Consider the following 19,352-nt stretch of genomic DNA (forward strand, 5'->3'; position numbering starts at 1 on the left):
ACAATGACAGTGGCTGGGTTCCCATCAAATTGGATGACCTGCTTTTTTGGAGAAGGAGATATTTGGGTCATCTTCTCCCCAAGGAGGGCGGAACTTTTGGCCCATTGCATGTTGGCTGCGCGTTGCAGAAAACAGGCAGGCACAGCAGGCTAAATGTAAAATGATTACTACTTGTAAAGGAGCCTGGGGCTACAAAGAATTCATTCAAGGGCAGAATTGCACTGTAGTGTTGTATCCTAAACAAAGCTGTCTTACGTCATATCTGTGATTTGCACTTGGTGTAGTGTCATTGTGTTTTCCCCAACAAATCCAACTCCAACAACTTATATAGATCTGTTTAAGCTCATCTTGATCCAAATTAGCTGACCATGTATATGCAAATTTCAGTTTGCTAATCTCCAAAATAAGTGTCATCACTGCTTTTACAGCCCTCCAAAGGAGAAAACCCAAGGTTAGAGTATGTTATAAGTGTCCTGGGAACAGCAATATAGAGGTATACTCAGTAACTTAAAATGAATTCAGTGACAAATCACTTGACACACTTAATGTTAATACACAATGTCATGAATGCAAAAAAAAACAAAATAAAAAGCTGCATGTTTTATTTAGTGGATGATGTTCTACTTTAATGGAGAGCAGACTAGATTAGGGACTCTTTGGCCTGAGTCATCAACCCACAATATTCCTACAGACACGCACAGATACACACATGCATGAACGCACACACACACACCGTTTGTCCCTTATTCAGGCCCATCAATAGCTGCTGTCTAATTTCCTCAGAGGACAGGTTAGTCATGAATTGTCATCGACCAATGAGAGAGGGCATAGGTGTGAGTCATGCCTGTCAGAGGTGATTGACTGACAGCCGAGACTGCGGCTAGGTTAACATAAAAACACTGTGCATTTCTTAATTTGTCATCACTGGTGGTAGTTGGTTTCAGTCTTTGTAGGTCTGTATGCTTATTCCTTCTGCTCAGACTCTGGAGAATAATAGGTTTTAGAATACAATTATTTCACTAGCAGGAGAGAATTGGCATGATAATTGGTAGCCAGGACTGCTGGTATTTTGAATTGCGTTTGCAGAATGTGCATTCATTATTGAAATCCACATGAACCTTGAAAGTTCAGTGGATTATGGTGGACAACATTAAATATGTTTTTTTTTTCAGCCAGGGGATTAAAAATGGATAAATAAAAACACAATGAACAAAAGGATAAAGAATGCTATATGAAATGACCTCAGTGAGATTGCTCTCAGAATGCCTTTCCTACAAGCCAGTCGGCATATCATGTTGCTGTGTTCAGTGCTAATTTCAGCATAGAAATAAATCGAAAGGTGAGCTCTCTGATATATGACAAATGAGGTAACAGTGTATGAGAGCTAATTGTTGTAAAAGGAACTACCCACTTAATGGCCATATTGGCATGGTGCCCTGTTGTGACACGGATAAAATGTCTCTTAGCCTACAAGCAAAAGCCAATTTTGCTGAAATGTCCAATGCAGACTTGTCTCACAGGACTTCTCAAATTTGTGCAGCATGCAATTCCTATTGTTCTCACATGTTCTAACTGTCTTTCTGTATTGTTCTTTCCACTGTACCCATCACATGTCCATTCCTTTTACCTTCCTCATCCTCCATTGTGTTTATCCAAGCAGTGTCTGTAGGACTTAAATGAATGAGTAATGAGTTAATACTAAGATGAATCATTGGGATGGTTTATTCAGTGAGGGTGCTGCTCTGCTTATCAAGAGTTTGTCGGGCTGTATGCTCCAACATGTCACAGATGCAAAGAAAGTTCAAGCCCCTGCTGGTGCACACCAACATGCTTGCCAACATGCATACATGTGCACATATCTAAATCCACAGTGGTGTTCATAAATGGATTATGATTAGTGTACTCACTCAGCATGTCTTTTTAAAGCATTCTATACAGACAACAGGAAAAAAAAGCACAGCCACAAACCCCTGGACTGGCAGCTGTGTCTACGATCTCGACTTTATTCCATCTGTTTTTGGACTGCGCTTTGGCATTTCTCATGACTAATTTAGCCAGCAGGAAAGCCACAAGGAGTACAAGCACAACAGCAGACCAGTAAGAAAAAAAAAAAAAAAGCAACACACAACAAGACAAGGCCAGAAGAAGTGGCACATACAACTGTTAACTATTCATTACTGTCACTAATTAAACATTTACTCCTTTTTTTCAAAGCATAGCCCTGAATACTGGAGCCACGGGGGAGGAGTGGGTGTTGGTAAGAGTTACAGAAATAATGCCAGAAAATGTTTTGTTGGCTGAAAAACCGCTTTGTCTAAACTCTCAGTGAAATCAACTTCTCTTTTTAGAGTTGTTAATGATAGTTGATTGATTTCAAACTACGGGAAATATTAAGGATTAAGATGTAGCCTTGATCTGCCACATTAAAGCAGAGATAATGTTTGTATTTTTGTGCTCAGATACTGTGCACACTTTAGGTAAACCTGTAAACAGACATTGATTCTCTGTGATTTATCAGTAATAAAGCATGTAAGTATTAAGGTGCACCAAGCGACTTCAGGTTCAATAGGTTCTACAGCCCATGGTTCCTTGGAGAGTTGGTAAAAATCAACACTAACACTTGTAAACAGCTTCAAGAGACAGTCATGCAATCTACTGCTGAAGAGGTGCCTGATTCTTTATTCTAAAAAGCAAGATAAAAAGTGTAGTAGATTTCTTTTGAATTCCCAGGTTGACATAATTCATTTAATACAAAGTAACAAGAAGAAAACAAGATCGCCAACCTTGATGCTTAAGAACTGTTGTAACTATTGATTTTTTTTTTATTCTTCACAGTGTCTGAAAAATAAAGCTGTCTTTACATGTAGATGTTCTTTGTCTGCCACAAGTTGGCAGGTTGTCATAGTTAACCTTCACACATTTGGAGCAAGGTGAGTTTCTTACAAAAACAAACAAAAATACAAATCTGTTAAGCAATTATAATTTTACAAGCGTCACCTTATTGTCCTCATCAAGAGCTTGTGTCCCATTTGTATTCAGTTGTTCTGATTTGCATTTCTATTGGCTGTGAGTTTGTTAAAAAAAAATTAGCATAGAAAATATTATACTGTCGATTTAAACTAAACTGTAGAAGGAACAAGCTAGAGTGCTCTCACTGTACCCAACTGTGAAAGCATTTGTGCTGAGAGGAGGGATACTTTTCCAGGATGGTTCTAAAGGCTATAAACAACTAAACTTATAACAATCAACCACCAACATCGCATCAAAGCTCATGGAAGTTCACAATTACGCTTTTTCTTATTTACAACTTTTAAAAACTGGTTTATAAAAGAGAGATGTTTCCAAGAAGTTATTGTCTTTTAAAATGATAACATACATTATTTGTGAGAAAAAATAATCAAAGAGAGATTGTGTGATGTTTCAGAGATCATCTGTTGCAGTTTAACCATAAAGATTAAGACCTAACATTGTTCATTTTTAACCTTCACAATTAAAATGTTACAGCAGTTTTTTTTTTACAGTTACAGAGGGGAACCGATATATATGATTGGCTTTACCTTTTGTTGAGTAGCTTCTGTTTATGGAAGTATTAAATTCTCTACTGATGTACCATTCAATTTGCAGCAGTGCGTATCGGTTGTGTAATGACCCTTTTTTCAGACCACAAATGATAAATGGTAAATGGACTTGAGCTTATATAGCGCTTTTCTAGTCTTCCAACTACTCAAAGCGCTTTTACACCACATGTCACACCCACCCATTCATACCCTTTCACACACTGATGGTAGTGGTCGCTATGTAGTATCATCCATCAGAAGTAACTAATGCCATTCATACACCGCCACCGAAGCAGCGGGAGCAATTCGGGGTTAAGTGTCTTGCCCAAGGACACATCGGACATGGACCCTCGACCTTCCAGTTGAGAGGCGACGACTCTACCAACTGAGCAACAGCTGCCCATGATGAACTGCATTCTTTAGAAACAGCTGATTGTGACCTCCCATTTCTTTTACTGTGAATGCTTTTGAATCCACGATATATGTAAGACAAGTTTAAGATCCCCCCTCTTTCTATCCATCAATCCATCAATCAATAACTAGTGTTCGACAAATATTGAATATTATCTGGGAAAATTGATGGATTGATGGATGGATGGATTGATGGATTGATGATGGATGGATGGATGGATGGATGGATTGATGGATTGATGGATGGGTGGATTGATGGATGGATGGATTGATGGATTGATGATGGATTGATGATGGATGGATGGATGGATTGATGGATTGATGATGGATGGATTGATGATGGATGGATGGATTGATGATGGATGGATGATGGATTGATGATGGATGGATTGATAATGGATGATGGATGGATGGATGGGTGGATAATTGATGGATTGATGATGGATGGATGGATAGATGGGTGGATCGCACCCATGATCAGCTGTACACACATCACAGGAGAACTACAAGATCCAGCAGGAATAAAGAGAAAAACATGCAAACAACATGTTGCTTTCTCTTTCTGAGGATGCATTGTAGTTAATTCTGTACCTGTTTTGACATAATGTTGATAAAGTGATTAAAAATATATACGATATATCTATATATTGTGTTTTATTTTGAAATTGACCGGATCCTCTGTGCGTTTCCTTGTCTGACTTCCTGTCCGGGCTGTCATATTCTGTCCAGCTTGACACTTGCCTGCAGCGTACTCCGGCGAAAATAGACTCGTTACCTATTTGAAACGGACCGGAGCGCGTGCTGTGTTAACACAATGATAGACTAGAGTGGCAGCTAAGTACGGCGTAGTGCGTGGCACTGACGGACCGCGGCTAGCATGGAGTATGTGTGAATTGGCAGTAAATCTGGTGCAATGCATAAAATTTTTACATTAATGTTTTAATTGCTCATGGTCCCTTACAAATGAAGTTGCATTGAATTGAATTAAATTGAATTAAATTGAATTGAATTGAATTGAATTGAATTGAATTGAATTGAATTGAATGATGGATGGGTGGATGGATGGATCGATAGGTAAATAGATGTAAATCTTGTTGCAAATGGTCTTGTATTTTTTTTTAGGTCATTAAATGGCATCACTTAAAATTTTAGTCTGTTTCATAGCCAGTAAAATAGGGACTGACTCAGGAAACTGTGCCAAAAAATATCATGTTTATTGAAAACAATGGAGCAGCAGCATGAAAGCACTGTTACTGTGACAAATCAGAATATCTTCTGATATCAGCACACACAATTATTAGCCATCTTAGGTGACTGCTTACAAGGAAAGACTTTGATACTAAAAATGCAGTCATCTAGACGTCATTTTTATTTTTACAGCCTTTCTAACTAACACTGCTTTTGTCTCAGTATGAGATAAGTTATTTTTTCCCCCCTTCTTTCTTTCCCATCGCTAGACAGGCAGACTCCCACACTGGCACACCAATTGCTGACAGGACAGATTTTTTTCTGTCTTGGATCTTTGGGCATAGTTATCCTGTGGGAACTTAGCAGAGGAGATAAACAATAGCTGACCTGCATTAGATTGGGCGCTTAGACAGAGGACCCAAGCAGCAGAAGAGAAGGAATAGAGAAACGTTTGTTAAGCCCTTTAACACACCCGATAATCTCAGTAATGTCCTGTAGTGTGTGAGGCAGTGTAACTTTCAAGTATTGTGTGCATATTTGAGTATACAGGACATTGCTTAAGTTTCCCCCAAATCTCCAACTGAACTGAACTGAAAGTCACTTTTTTAATAAGCCTTTACACCTGCACCTTGCAACATCTCTGTCAACACATCACTCTGTGTAAATGATGAGTGCAGCGAGAGATCAAGCTCATGTTAGCTTCTTTACTGGGACCATTTAGCATGCAGCTAATAGCTTCTCTCCACAGGAGGCCATCAGAGCCCAGTGTCTGCTGCACTTTGAATGGCTGTGCCCGACTGGCACACAAGCTCAATAAATATCTCATTTGGGAGAAATTCATAGATACAAATGTACACAATACCCACACACAGAGAAACACACAGTAACACTGATTGTATTTCTTCCAGGGGACGTGAATTGATGGCAGTTGAGATCCATTAGGTGTAAACATGTAGAATATGTCTGCTAAACAGATGGTGTCTCAGTGAGGAGCCAGTCGGCGATGTGGAGGTGTAATAGTGTGATGAAAAATGTGTTCACATGCATGTGTGCAGGTGAAGTCTTATGTTGTGACTGTGTCTGAACATCCTTGTTTTCAGTCAGTTTGACACTCTTGCAGGGCTTGTTATGGCCTCCAGAACTAGAGCTTCCTCTGCGGGGGTGAACATTGTAAAGGTCCCATTAAGCGTGCTGGGGACCACAGTAGGCATCTGAACATCTGTGACCTTTGTAAAAAATAAACAAGCAACACTTTGGGAGAAAGAGTTAGACATTACATTCCAACCCAGTCTTACTGCAGGAAGAAGACAAAGGTGATGCTAGCTGTGAGAACAAAAAAACATGGACAAAAAGGTTGAGTCAGGTCATTTCCACCAGGGAGAAGCCAAAAACTGACAAAATAAAACATCCTCAGAACATGTAGGCTACTTACTGCACAATACTGAAAAATGTGATATATTGTCAGTGAAAACTGTTATCTGAACAAAACTGTTGGATACATTTCTACTAGGCAATATCAGTATGCAGATATCAGTAAGCCCAGTAGAGATGGAGCAAATGCTTTCTATTGAATCTCTGATTCTTTTAAACACCCCCCCTTCAGAATCAATTCAGAACCACTTCATTTGACTCTCCATTGTCAGAAGAAGAGTTGTGTGTGTGTAACATCACTTTAAGCTGCTGGCTACCCTCAAAGACACATTTGAAAAGTTGTTACACACGAGTCAGCAGGCCGTTTCAAACTAAAGAAACTGCAATGCCTGAATCAGCAGCTCCAAAATCCCACTGTACCATGCTTAGCACTGAACAGCAGACAAAGTTAAAGCAACCAGCTGGAAAACAGCCTGATACTGAGTAGGTCAAATTGGTACAGAACAAAAATAGCAGGAAAGGAGAGTGGATATTTGCCTGAAATTCCCCATGATGACAGAAACACAGCTAGACATTACTGAAAATATTCATCTGTAATTGTTAGATTTAATAAGCAACAGTTTGCTAAAAGCTGTTAGTACATGGTAAAGTGGTAGCAGTGAGGACTGATTGGAATAAATGGACTAGCAGTGCTAAATATTATGTAATACACATGAGGAGGAAATTATTGTTTAAATAACTTACAACAGATTGTTTTCCATTTTGGTGGATCCGAATAGCAACCAACCATAATAATAGTTTATAGAATAATAGTTTAAAGAAAAAATCTGCAATATCTCCAACTGTTCTATTCCATTCACTTTGGTATTGTATATGAGTGACAGGTGTCGTAGCAGCCATTTGATTTGCTGATCACATGGGCTAAATGTATTGAGTCCATATGGGCATAGACTTTTGACCAGTTACACAACAGTTTCAGACTTACGATGCCAAAAAACAAAGGATGTTTAGGCAATTGTGGCACGATTGTGGGATAAATTAATAGATTCTTATTAATATTAGGTGGTTTAACCTTAACGTATAACCAAAAGAAGCCAGACAACCCCAACTTGGGAATGTCACCCAAGGAATTAGTTAGAGTTCCTGTTTTTTTTGTCTTTTCAATCGTCATGTTTCTGAATTTCCCTTTGTTAGCATTTTATCATTCCCTAGTCTAATGTTTCCTCTTTTATTTTGTAATTCTTGCCTTTGGTGACATCTCTTGTTTGACCTCTTGCCCATGTACTGTTATTACTCCAACTCTTTATGGTTTCCTTTTTTATTTTCTAGTTCTTGCCCTAGCGTTTCATTTTCTGCCTTTGTGTGTTTCCCTCCACTGTGGTTGTGGGTCACACCCTGTCTGTCTTTACCTGATGATTTCAAGTAGCATTAACCACTGGTAAAAAAAAAAAAACTCTTTTAAGGTCATCTCAAATGTGAGGGGTAGTCAGGAGAGCACTGACTGTGTTGAGTGCTCCCTCAATCATGTCATCAAGTTGATGACTTTTCAGCTGAAGTGCCAGCGGGATGAGAAAAAAGCATTGACACACGGTGCGGTACACCAATGTGTCTATGAATATGAATCAAAGGAGCGAGTCAGAAACATATGCAGGTGCATCTGTGTATGTGGACACAAGTGCTGAGATTAATAAGCCATGGGCTGTTTCTAAGTGTATGTGTGTGTGTGTGTGTGTGTGTGTGTGTGTGTGTGTGTGTGTGTGTGTGTGTGTGTGTGTGTGTGTGTGTGTGTGTGTGTGTGTGTGTGTGTGTGTGTGTGTGCTGAATGAGAGGATGAGGTAAGTAAGTTGTTTCAAGCACATTAGCCAGTCAGTAATTTGGGCTGATTTCAAGTATGAGCAATTTAGTGCCAATCAATTCAGTTTAGAGCTTTTCACCTCCTTCTTCAAAAGTGGTTTGGGAACATATGCGTGTGTGTGTGTGTGTGTGTGTGTGTGTGTGTGTGTGTGTGTGTGTGTGTGTGTGTGTGTGTGTGTGTGTGTTATGTGTCGAGGAGATCATGAAGGCTGTGAATTTATAATCCTCGGGGCGGGTCATAATCCATCAGCCCGCTTTCTGTGTGCAAATTATGGTAGTATGTATGTATTGGACAGAGAGAGAAGGTAAGACAGAGAGACATAGTAGAGATTAAGATCTCGATTATAATGATCAGTCAAACGTTGTAGAAATTATAAGAGGTGCATTGGATATTTACATTTGTGAAATAATCAAGAAAAGAAAAATCTAGAAAACTCCATCATCGATAAAAAGATGGAGTTAGCTGACAAAACATAATATTACATCTGTCATCCCAGCACTCAGATTCCTTATTCTCCCATCATGGCCTTATATAATGCACAATCAGCTTTCAAACTGGAGGACAAGGACACCAAGAGCAGGGGTCCAACATGTCAAATTGACATTCAGTAGAATACAAAAGCTCTAATCAGTGTTGGTGGAAGTTTAAAAAAGGCAGAAAATTAGGAAAGAACTCATCAGCTCAAAAGGTTTTCTTTAAAAGTGGACATTTAAACCATGAAGTAATGTTGATTAAATATAACTGCATCTATTCACTCCAGGACACTCCTCACTGCATGTTTTAAGGATGTTTTGGAGTCGTAATTTTCTTTAATTTTATCTATTGATTTGTTCTGGAATATTTTCAACTTGCCGGTTTCGTTTCTTGTGAAGAGCTTAACTATGGACAGAAAAAAAAGATAAAAAAGATATTTTTTCTGGAAAAAAGTATTCAGTAGTGGGCAATAGCACTAAAGCACCTATTTCCCCCAGAAAGTCAGAACATCTTGAAAAAAAAGAACTAATTCAGATTTTTTTTACTGATAATAAAACATGTAATATTGTTAAAGGGAGAGTTTGGTACTTGTCAATAGCTACTGAAAGTGCTGGTCAGGGTGGCGCCCTGTAAAAAGAGACTAGCCTGAAGCTGGTTATATGGAAGACAGGGTTGTTTGCTCCACAAAAATTGGGTAATTCTAAGAAAAACACTAAGCTAAAAAATTACGTTTTGGTATATGTATGTTATAATGGAAAACATTTACAGTGCTTTACTTTTGTTTTAGCATTACTTCTGCACACCACTCAGTCTTTATCAACCAATCAATCGATCACTCAATCTTTATTTGTACAGCACAAAATCATAACGAGTGCTATCCCTAGACACTTTACAAAAAAGAACCTCACTTTTTGTTATTGAATATTACAAAAGAGCAGGTAAAAGACCTTACTTACTGCTATATTAAAAATACCCAATGTTAATCCATCATGAACACAGCACTGAGCAACATTTAGCAAAGGTTACGGTGGCAAGAACAATCTTACATTTAAGAGGCAGAAATATTGGGCAAAACCAGACTCGTGATGAACAGCCATATGCAGAAACTGTGCCGGGCTTGAGAAATGGGTATGTGTATGTGTTCCTCTGTGGCAGTGAGTAGCACTGAAAACACTGCGAGACAACCACCTGCCAACAGAAGATGTGAAGTGGACTCCAGTGTTCTTTGACCTCCATTATTGTCAAGAATCAGAAAGGAACTTTGTAATACCCAATCCCTCACAAATAAATCATGTCTTAGTCATTGACCTCATGTGAGTACCAGAAACCTGGCATCAATCTGAGGAGTACTCCGTTCTTAATGAAGCCTGTCCGGGTGTGGTAAGGCTACAAAGCCTGCAGCACTGGTTGGGTTGGGGGGTGGGCCTTTCACAGCAGCAAAATGAGAAATTCTAGTCTGCCTTCCGTTCGCCCACAGCACAAAACTCTGCCCCTTACTCACCCTCTAAGGTTAGATGAGTTGAATGCTCTAGAGGCTGGCTTGAAAATGCCTAAACCATCTAAGCAAACAGGTTAGACGCTCAGTCCATCATTTTGAAGCAGCAGTTATCAAAAAAAAATCACAACAAGATCAATCAAAAAGCTTTTTCTCAGTTTCAATCATATCACACATCTTTAAAAGAGTGTCTTCATAGAATTGTAGATTCTTATGATCCCCTTAATGACTGTGTGTGAGTGTGTTTATGTTGGCTTGATTGATTCGTGGCAATCTATAACATCATCACTGCTTCAATCGGCAGTAAAAAAGAAAAGAAATCCAGTACCTCTCAGTTTGCAGAGGTTTGTTTTTCCTCTCTGGTTCTTCTCTGAGCCCCAGAATAATTTGTCTTTGATTGATGTGTGCTTTTCCTTGTCATTTCTCCTGGGGTTGAGGGGCTGTTTTGGGTAAAATTCTGAAATCAATAATCTCAGAACCCGTCATCTATTTCCCGTGAGATGAAGAAGCTTTTCTGTGTTTTTTAGCAACAACTTTTTCCCTTCAGGCATGCGAGTAGTAAATAAACAGTCTGTGCGAAGGTAGAACTGGTTGACATCAGCAGACATAAACAAAGTCTCTGCAAAACCAAAAATACAACATATATTTTTATATACTACCATATCGCTCAAGATCAGCACTGTCTGAATGTTTGACCACATTCTAATTGCTTGGAAATTAGAAGAAAAAACCTGAGATTGGAGCTACTTACTTTTTAGATCAATATAGAAGTTTCCCACAGATATTTCAACATGGTCAATGAAACGCTTAAGCACTCAGCAAGGGCTAATGCTACAAATGATTGCTGATAGCTGAAGACTGGAGACAGGATGACTAATTAGCAGGAAGTTGAAAAGTTCAGTGCAAACTGCATGTAAAGGGACTGTTAGGGAGGGCTAAGCGAAAGGGTAGAAGCCCTTTAAATAGTCTCAACTATCTTTACCTGAGTTAATGATTTTCTTAATTCCCCTTAGCACTCCATAAAGTGGAGAGTAGTGAACTTAATCACTTCAGCTTGATTGTTTGAAAACTCTCCATGAACTGTCATTTCAAGAAGAAATTATGCTTTTTTGTTGTACATGATTGTTCTGGTTTTGTTCAGCACAAGGTTAACATCCACTTCACGTCTTTCAACCTGCATTGCTAAACATTTGCATGAGAGCTGTTTTATAGACACAGTAAGGGCTGAGAACTCAATCTAAACCGTGCTGTCAGTTCAAGTTCCATCCTGCTCTTTTCCTAAAACAACAAATGAAGTGAAAGGAGCAACAACATACTTTGCAAAGTAGCCTTTTATCTGTAATTCAAGCTCTAACTTACCTTATCATGTACACAGTGTTATGAAGTCACTGTAGGCTAGTACCCATTCCACTAATACTTAACAGTCTATTTTCCATCTCAACAACTGGACATATGACTGACAGACAAATACCTCTGGATCTAGCTGCTTCATATAGCATAAAAATTGCTGTCTAGGTAAGCCTCTTTCACAAATGCACTGCACTCCTGAAAATAGACAGAAATTGTCTGAGTGAGCTGCATGTGTCAATGTAAATGGCCCAAACATTTTATTTTGACTTTAACAATATTTGTTTTCCGCCAGCCAACTAGTAAAAGGTTTGACAAAAGTCTGTATGATCAAATCTGTGAACACAACATGTGATAGGAAAAGTCATGCAACCTGTGAGAAACCAGTGGATCTTCAAGCACAAAATGAAGCTGCAATGTACTCTTCAGTTTGCCATTATTTTAACTCCACCCTTTTGTTTATGCGGGGCCAGCTGTGGTCGGTCGCCTTTCAACCGGAATATTGGTTGTTCGATCTCCAGTTCCTTCAGCAACATGACTGATGTGTCCCTGGGCAAGAAACTTAACCCCAAATTGCTCCCACTGCATCGTCAGCGGCGTATGAATGTGTAAAAAATTGGATTAGTTACTTATGATACACAGCAATATCTACCATCAGTGTGTGAATGGGTAGGTGTGACGTGGTGTAAAAGTGCTTTGAGCAGTCAGAAGACTAGAAAAGTGCTCTACAAGCTCAAGTAATTTACCATTGAATACGTACAAATAGACACACATGGGCTTCAATTTAATACACTTACATTTATTTCCAAAATAAGCTTATTTCTTTAAAAATAAAAAAAATAAAAACATCATAAATAACAGTCTCATAGTTAAACTTTTTTTTCCTCCAAATGTGATTAAAATTCCAACTACCATTACCCCATATAATTAAACAACTATTCAGGCAGTTTTTGCCTTCTCAGAAAAATCTACTAAAAACAGTCCTCTGGTTTTCTTATCGTTACACTGGAGAACTGTGACAGTTTTCTTTTTTTCTATTAGGCTCAACTGGTCCTGTTTAATTAAACTATAAGTGATAGGAACTGGAAGAGAGTGTTTCAAATGTGCCTCAGGTGATGTTAGACAAGGAGGATGTCAATTGCTATGTTCCAATAGAGCAAGGTTCAGCATGCGGTCACTGCATCAGGACTGGGGAAATCCTTACCTGTGTGTGTGTGTGTGTGTGTGTGTGTGTGTGTGTGTGTGTGTGTGTGTGTGTGTGTGTGTGTGTGTGTGTGTGTGTGTGTGTGTGTGTGTGTGTGTGTGTTTCCAGTGGATGCATTTGTGTTATGGGTGTCTCCAGCTGTACTTGTGTGTGACTGCCTGGCTGGTAAGAAGAACTAATTTTCCGGTCCGCTTGTTCACCGGCTTCCTTCAATTAAGCCAGGGGTCGGTGAGAGGGCTCCACTCTGACATCAGTTCTGACCGAGCAGGCAGGACGATACTGACACACCAGGAAGGGACTTATTTTGTTTGTGTGCTTTGTGTGTGTGTGTGTGTGTGTGTGTGTTCAATGATCCTGACTTATCAGATGCAGTACAGTTTACAAGTATCTTGCTTTTTGCAAAACTAGTTGGAGATGTGGTTTGATGCCATAATTTATCTGATCATTTTGAATATTCAGCAAGCAGAGACTGATGCCTGCATGTCATGAGTCAAGATAAACAAACCTGTCATCTGAATGAAACATTGACTGCACATGCTGTCACTTCTTTAGTTGAAACAATTTAGATTTGATACAGAATATACTGTCATTTTATAAGCCTCACTGATGTAGAGGTTGTGTAAATCCATGTCTTATTTCTTTATAATAAAATGTAAAAGTACATGCTGCATGATGAGGACACAAAAATATAGTATACCAGACTTTAATTTAAAGCTGTGCATGGAGGCAGAAGAGTGTTTCTTAGCACTCACTTAAAGAAAAACTGGTGATAGACCATAACAACATGTGTTCATGTCAGGTCAAGGGTTAGAGCGGATAGTTCAGTATTTTTGAAGTGTGGTTATATGAGTAAAGAATTCACTGTGCTCTGCTTTTCCACTAACAAGCCCCTTTGTTTTAACACTACTTTGGCACACCACATAAAGAATGTGTTCTTCCTCCTGCAGTGCACTGATCAGCTGTTTGGTTCTGTTGGCTTTGAAGAGACAATAAATACATCTAAACTAGAGTGTTTTTTTACAGTGACTATGACACTCTGTTCACTGTGGATACATGAGGATACTTTTGCAAACTGGAGTAAATAGAGGAAAAATGTCTTTCAGATGGTGACTCAACATGTCTGAAAAAAATATGAGGGAAACTTTGATGGAAACTGGAGAACAGGAGAGGTACCAAGTTACCTGGTGGTGCAGGTATGTAAACTGTGAACTCCACGAGTGGGAAGTGATAAAAAGAGTCCCACTGGACAGGCCCAGTGTGTTCTGGTCAGACCACCGACAAACAAACAGTGTCTTTTATCTCACCATTGGAAGATTTACTGAACGCTCCAGATCATATTATTCCCCATGATTTAAATCCAATATGATATTTATTCCAAACACATTAGATCCATAATATTACACAAAATTGTTTAAAAAACTCCACTAATCCACTGACCTTTTCAAAAAAAAAGGGGCGGCTGAGTCGTTGGCTCTCAACCGGAAGGTCGAGAGTTTGATCCCCAGCTCCTCCAGCAACATGTCCGATGTGTCCTTGGGCAAGACACTTTACCCGGCTGCTTCATCAGCGATGAATGCGTATGAATGGGATTAGTTACTTCTGATGGTGTCACTACACAGCAGCCTCTACAATCAGTGTGTGAATGTGTAGATGTGACATGCGGTGTAAAAGTGCTTTGAGTAGTCAGAAGACTAGAAAAGCTCTACATAGGTCCACATAGGTCAAGTCCATTTACCATTTACAACAGCCTATAACGGCCAATGAGAGCCTTTGTTGAAAGGAGGTGCTTCCCCCTGTTCTCATGGTCAATTGCACCAAACTGTGAAATATACTTCAGACAATCCCACTTCAAAAACTTCTGAACTACCCCTTTAATACAGCTTATTTAGTATTGTAAGACATTTTTTGTAACATATCTTGCATTCATCATCAAACTAGCAACATCATACATGTATATTTTATTGATGCTCTAACTGCACTAATTAATATCTTCATTTCTAGAAGAGATCAAATGGCTTTGATATATAAGCTGCCCTTGTTCAAGCAAACTAAAAAAAAGAATAATCAGCAACTCCTCATCTGCCTTTAATAGTTTATCAAACACAAATAGTTTCTGTCATGCCCCAATTGTTTTTCTTAAAGTTTTTTAAAGAGAAAAATAAAAAAGCTAAAAGGACTAACATTCACAGTTGTGGGTGGCTGTGGCACAGTATAGTAGGTTGATGCAGTCTATGTTCAAGTGGCCAAGACACTAAACCACAAATTACTCTCGGCATGTGAATGTGTATGAATAGGATTAGTTAGTACAGATGGCCACTTTGTAAAAAACAGCCTCTGCAATCAGTGTGTGAATGGGTGAACATCACCAGTGTAAAAGCACTTTGAGTGCTCAGTAGACCAGAGCAGCATAAATACAGTTCATTTAGGTGTACGGGAACACATGATTCATTATATAGCTCAGTGTAAGATGCATTTATAAATAAGTGCAGCCTTGAGCCAAAGAAGGGAGCGCTATTTGAGTGCTTATTTTCTGTGGATTAGTGTATAGCACATGTGTAAGAATATCCAAGCAGACCAAAAAACTCAAATTTATAATCACAAGTTACTGTATGAATATCTCATAAGTAGAAATAAACAAGCCTCCAAAGTGCCAAGGCTAGTCCCTGCATATTAGGTTCTTGACTTTCTGATAATGTGCAATGTCACAGTATGCAATGCCAACAACAGATGAAACCCTTAAGCCCTCTCAGCCCACACTGTGCTGGCTAAAACACAACAGTTGGAAATAAATACAGTATCTGTGCTCACCCTCGCAGTCAAATTGAACAAGTGAGCCTGTGGTTGCTGAAATTATCACCCAAATTCCCCCCTTTTTTTTCATGGCCATCAGCTGCAGCTTCCTAATTCTAAAAATAACGTGTTTTAATCCTGTCACTCAACACATCACTGTGCCCCATAAACCTTGATAATGTTATTGTCAGAAGAGACGCTTTTGGCAACCCTCTTTAAAAATACCTGCCGCAAATTTTTAGACTGATGAAAAATGTATTCCTGTATGATGATAGAAGCCTTCAGTCAGTAAAACACAAAAGTCAAACATGACCTACACTGTTTTATGTTTCATGTTTTGAAACAGCACAAATCACTCTCTCTCTTACTAATCAGACGTAGATTTGTCAACAGAGAAAAAGCCACCCACTGACATGAGTAATCTGGATTTTTTAATTTTTTCTCCGACTGCACTCTGATTAAAATGTTCCTCACCCATCATTTCTAATCATGCATAGCATTTACACACTGATAGCTTTTCTAGCTATAAACTCACCACTCTGCTGCAGCTTCTCACTGGGATTAATCACAGTCCAGTGGGGCAAAAATGTAATTCTGTGATAATCAGTTTAAATCTCATTTTCAAAAACAAAGAGCTCACATGATAGTCAGTGGTGCCTGCAGATGCTTTACTGATTAAAGAAAGCTGTAAATACTGTTTTCACTCAGCTCTCTTTGTTGATACATATTCCTCAAAGGACAGAATTGAGTTAGGCTAAGTGGATTAAAGTTTCTGAAATACATCTGACTGAACAGTCGGGCTTCATATGTCCTATCATATGAGCCCCTATAGTTTTTGAAAATTAGATCCATATAATTGGCCAGGGATGTAAAAAAAAACTTGATTAGTCATTTTAGAAAAAAAGGAAAGAAAAAGAACAGGTTGGAGAAAAGTTAAAAACATGAAATCCTTTCACTTCAGCATTGATATAAAGTCAAATATTCTCATTAAAGCGTTGTATAGTGGACTATGTTGCTCCATTCGCTAATTCCACGTCTTTTTTTTACATCATGTCTTACCTCGGGAGACCCCGCTACCCCTCCCGTCTGACAGGGATAGTCTCCTGCTGTGAGGTGCATATGAGAACAGCCAGACGACTTTAGAGGTTCAAGTGTAATCAAGTCAGTCACATAACAGTTGGTCATATAAGACTGAAACAGGCTTTGGATACTTTTTTTATTCTGTGTGTGGATTTCAGCTGGAAGGAAAAACGTTAGAAAAGTAATTCAATGTGATATGGCATGGAACCCATTGTCTTTGTTTATGTAAAACTATATTCCAAAAGCTTATCGTTTGCTGATAACATGCTTTTTCTGTTTGAGTTTGACAGGGAAGTTGATATCATTGTGGAGTATCTTTCTTCCCCATGGACAGTTTTGCTGAGCTCCAGTGGAGGCAGATTAACACAAAGGAGCTCTATCATGAGAAACACAGACAGTTTGGTACAGTTTGTTTCACTCAGACTGCTTGAGCTTCATATTACTGAAACCTTAGATTCATTTGTTGAATGCTTTTTGCACAGAAGAGGGAGACTAGATTTTTTTCCCCCAATAAAGGGCCAGACATTTTTTGATGGCCTGCACGCAGGAGAAATGATAACAGCAAACAAAACCTCTTTCAATGTTCACACACCATGTGAAAATGTTGTTAACATTGTCAATGCTTATGTTTTCAATCACTGATGTCAAAAATTAAAAAGAATTGATCATGTTTGAGAGGTAAAAAAGAGGTCAATCAATATAACACAGACATTAAGAGAAGCAATGCATTCACAGCCCCACTAGCAGCCCCTAGAGGTTGTTAAAGTCTTTGCACCCACACATACAGTACATTGGTGATCAACAGTCTTGCTATCTGTATATTTACAGCGTCAAACATATCTATAAATCAGGAACTAAGTTATTTTAATCAATTTTATTGTATCTTTAATTTCCAACTGAGTTTTTATACGTTTTGTGAGGTCATTGAAAAATACTAACAAGGTGTTTTTTCTTTTATTTAATAAACAAAATGAGCTTCTTTTACTACTTTACTTGCCCTATGGTATTCAAAATGTGTCCTCTTGCTTCATTGGTTTTCCAATACAGTCTGCTACTCATTGATTTGAAGTCTCAAACCATTCTCATGGGTCGTCAGTCAGTGACTTCACAGTCAGAGGACAAGTGCACTAATGTTCTTTATCAATACAGTCTTTGTCAAAACCACTTCTGCAGTGCACAAACAATTTGCAAAAGTACTCAAAGATGCAAATGCATTTTAAATATTTAGGACATAACAGTGGAGGACTTTGATACACTGAAAATGTATCTAGCACGCTGTATAACAGACACAAACCTTTTTCTCCATAAACATGTTTATCTACATTCTAGGAGCGCGTTGTTAAATTCAAAGGGCCGCAGGGAATCGTTTAAGACAAACTACGTTGTTTGATAATAGAAGCGAGCATAAAAAACACCTAAATGTGTCAGCATCTCTGCAACTTATCATCACATGCATAATGAGCACTGTGGCTTATTACGACCACATCGATAACATTTTTACAACATCATCGCCCAGCCTCTGGGACCGATGCTGGCCCATTTAATAAGCTTTATAATGATATATGTCTTCCTACACCCTTTCATCAGTCTCTAAATTGGCACTAAAGGGTTTCTGGTTGACCTATTTACTCATTGTACCTCTGATCTGGTTAATACGATGACATTGTGGTGGCACACTACCGTACACCCACAAACATGTTCCCACGTTTCAGGATTTCACGGCGTCTATTATATGCGTTGCATCGAGGCCAAAAATGAGATTTCTTTTAATTTTCTTCAAAGCACTGATATTCAAATAAGAACAGTGAGAACACACAATCAACAGCGTGCTCTTAGATACGGGGAGAAGAAACAAAAGCAAGGACATAAAGAACTACGTGTGTGTTATAGTGTGTGTGTGTGTGTGTGAGAAGGAGTGTATGTCCCAGGGTCATGTTGTCACGATGTATGGTCATGGTTTCCAGGTCTGGGTCTCCAGGTCTCGTTGTAAGACTGATGAGGAGGATATTTCATCTCTACCCCTAAGGCCTCTCTGTGGATGTGGATTTTGGTGTGCATGTGTGCATGTATGTGCGTGTGTGTGTGTTTGTTTGTGTGTGTGTGTGTGTGTGTGTGTCTGTCTGTCTGTGTATGTGTGCCCAAATTTGACCAAGCAGGTGGTGAGATACCATCCTAATACGGTAGCAGGGCAGATGGCAGAAATTGCCACCTGCATTCCCTTTAGACCTTCAGGACCAAGCCTCACATCACCTCACTGACCAACCAACACACACATACACAGTGACACACACACACACACACACACACACACACACACACACAGTGACATACACAGTTCTGCTAAGTTCTGAGTGAAATTAATTGTATAGTGTGTAAGAAAGCAGCCCACATTTGAATAAAGGGTTTTCCAACTTACTACCTCCATTGTGAAGGTTTGGAAAAGGCAACAATATTGGCTTTGTGATGTTTTATTGGATTTCAGCTGGTATGTGGATGTGTGGCCGTTACAGTCTCTTCATTGTTGCTTCAAAAAGGTTAAAGGAAATGTTTTGCCTATGTGGACAGTTTCCTTCCCATTCT

This window comes from Labrus bergylta, chromosome 1, assembly GCF_963930695.1.
Source record: "Labrus bergylta chromosome 1, fLabBer1.1, whole genome shotgun sequence".
Classification (NCBI taxonomy): Eukaryota; Metazoa; Chordata; class Actinopteri; order Labriformes; family Labridae; genus Labrus; species Labrus bergylta.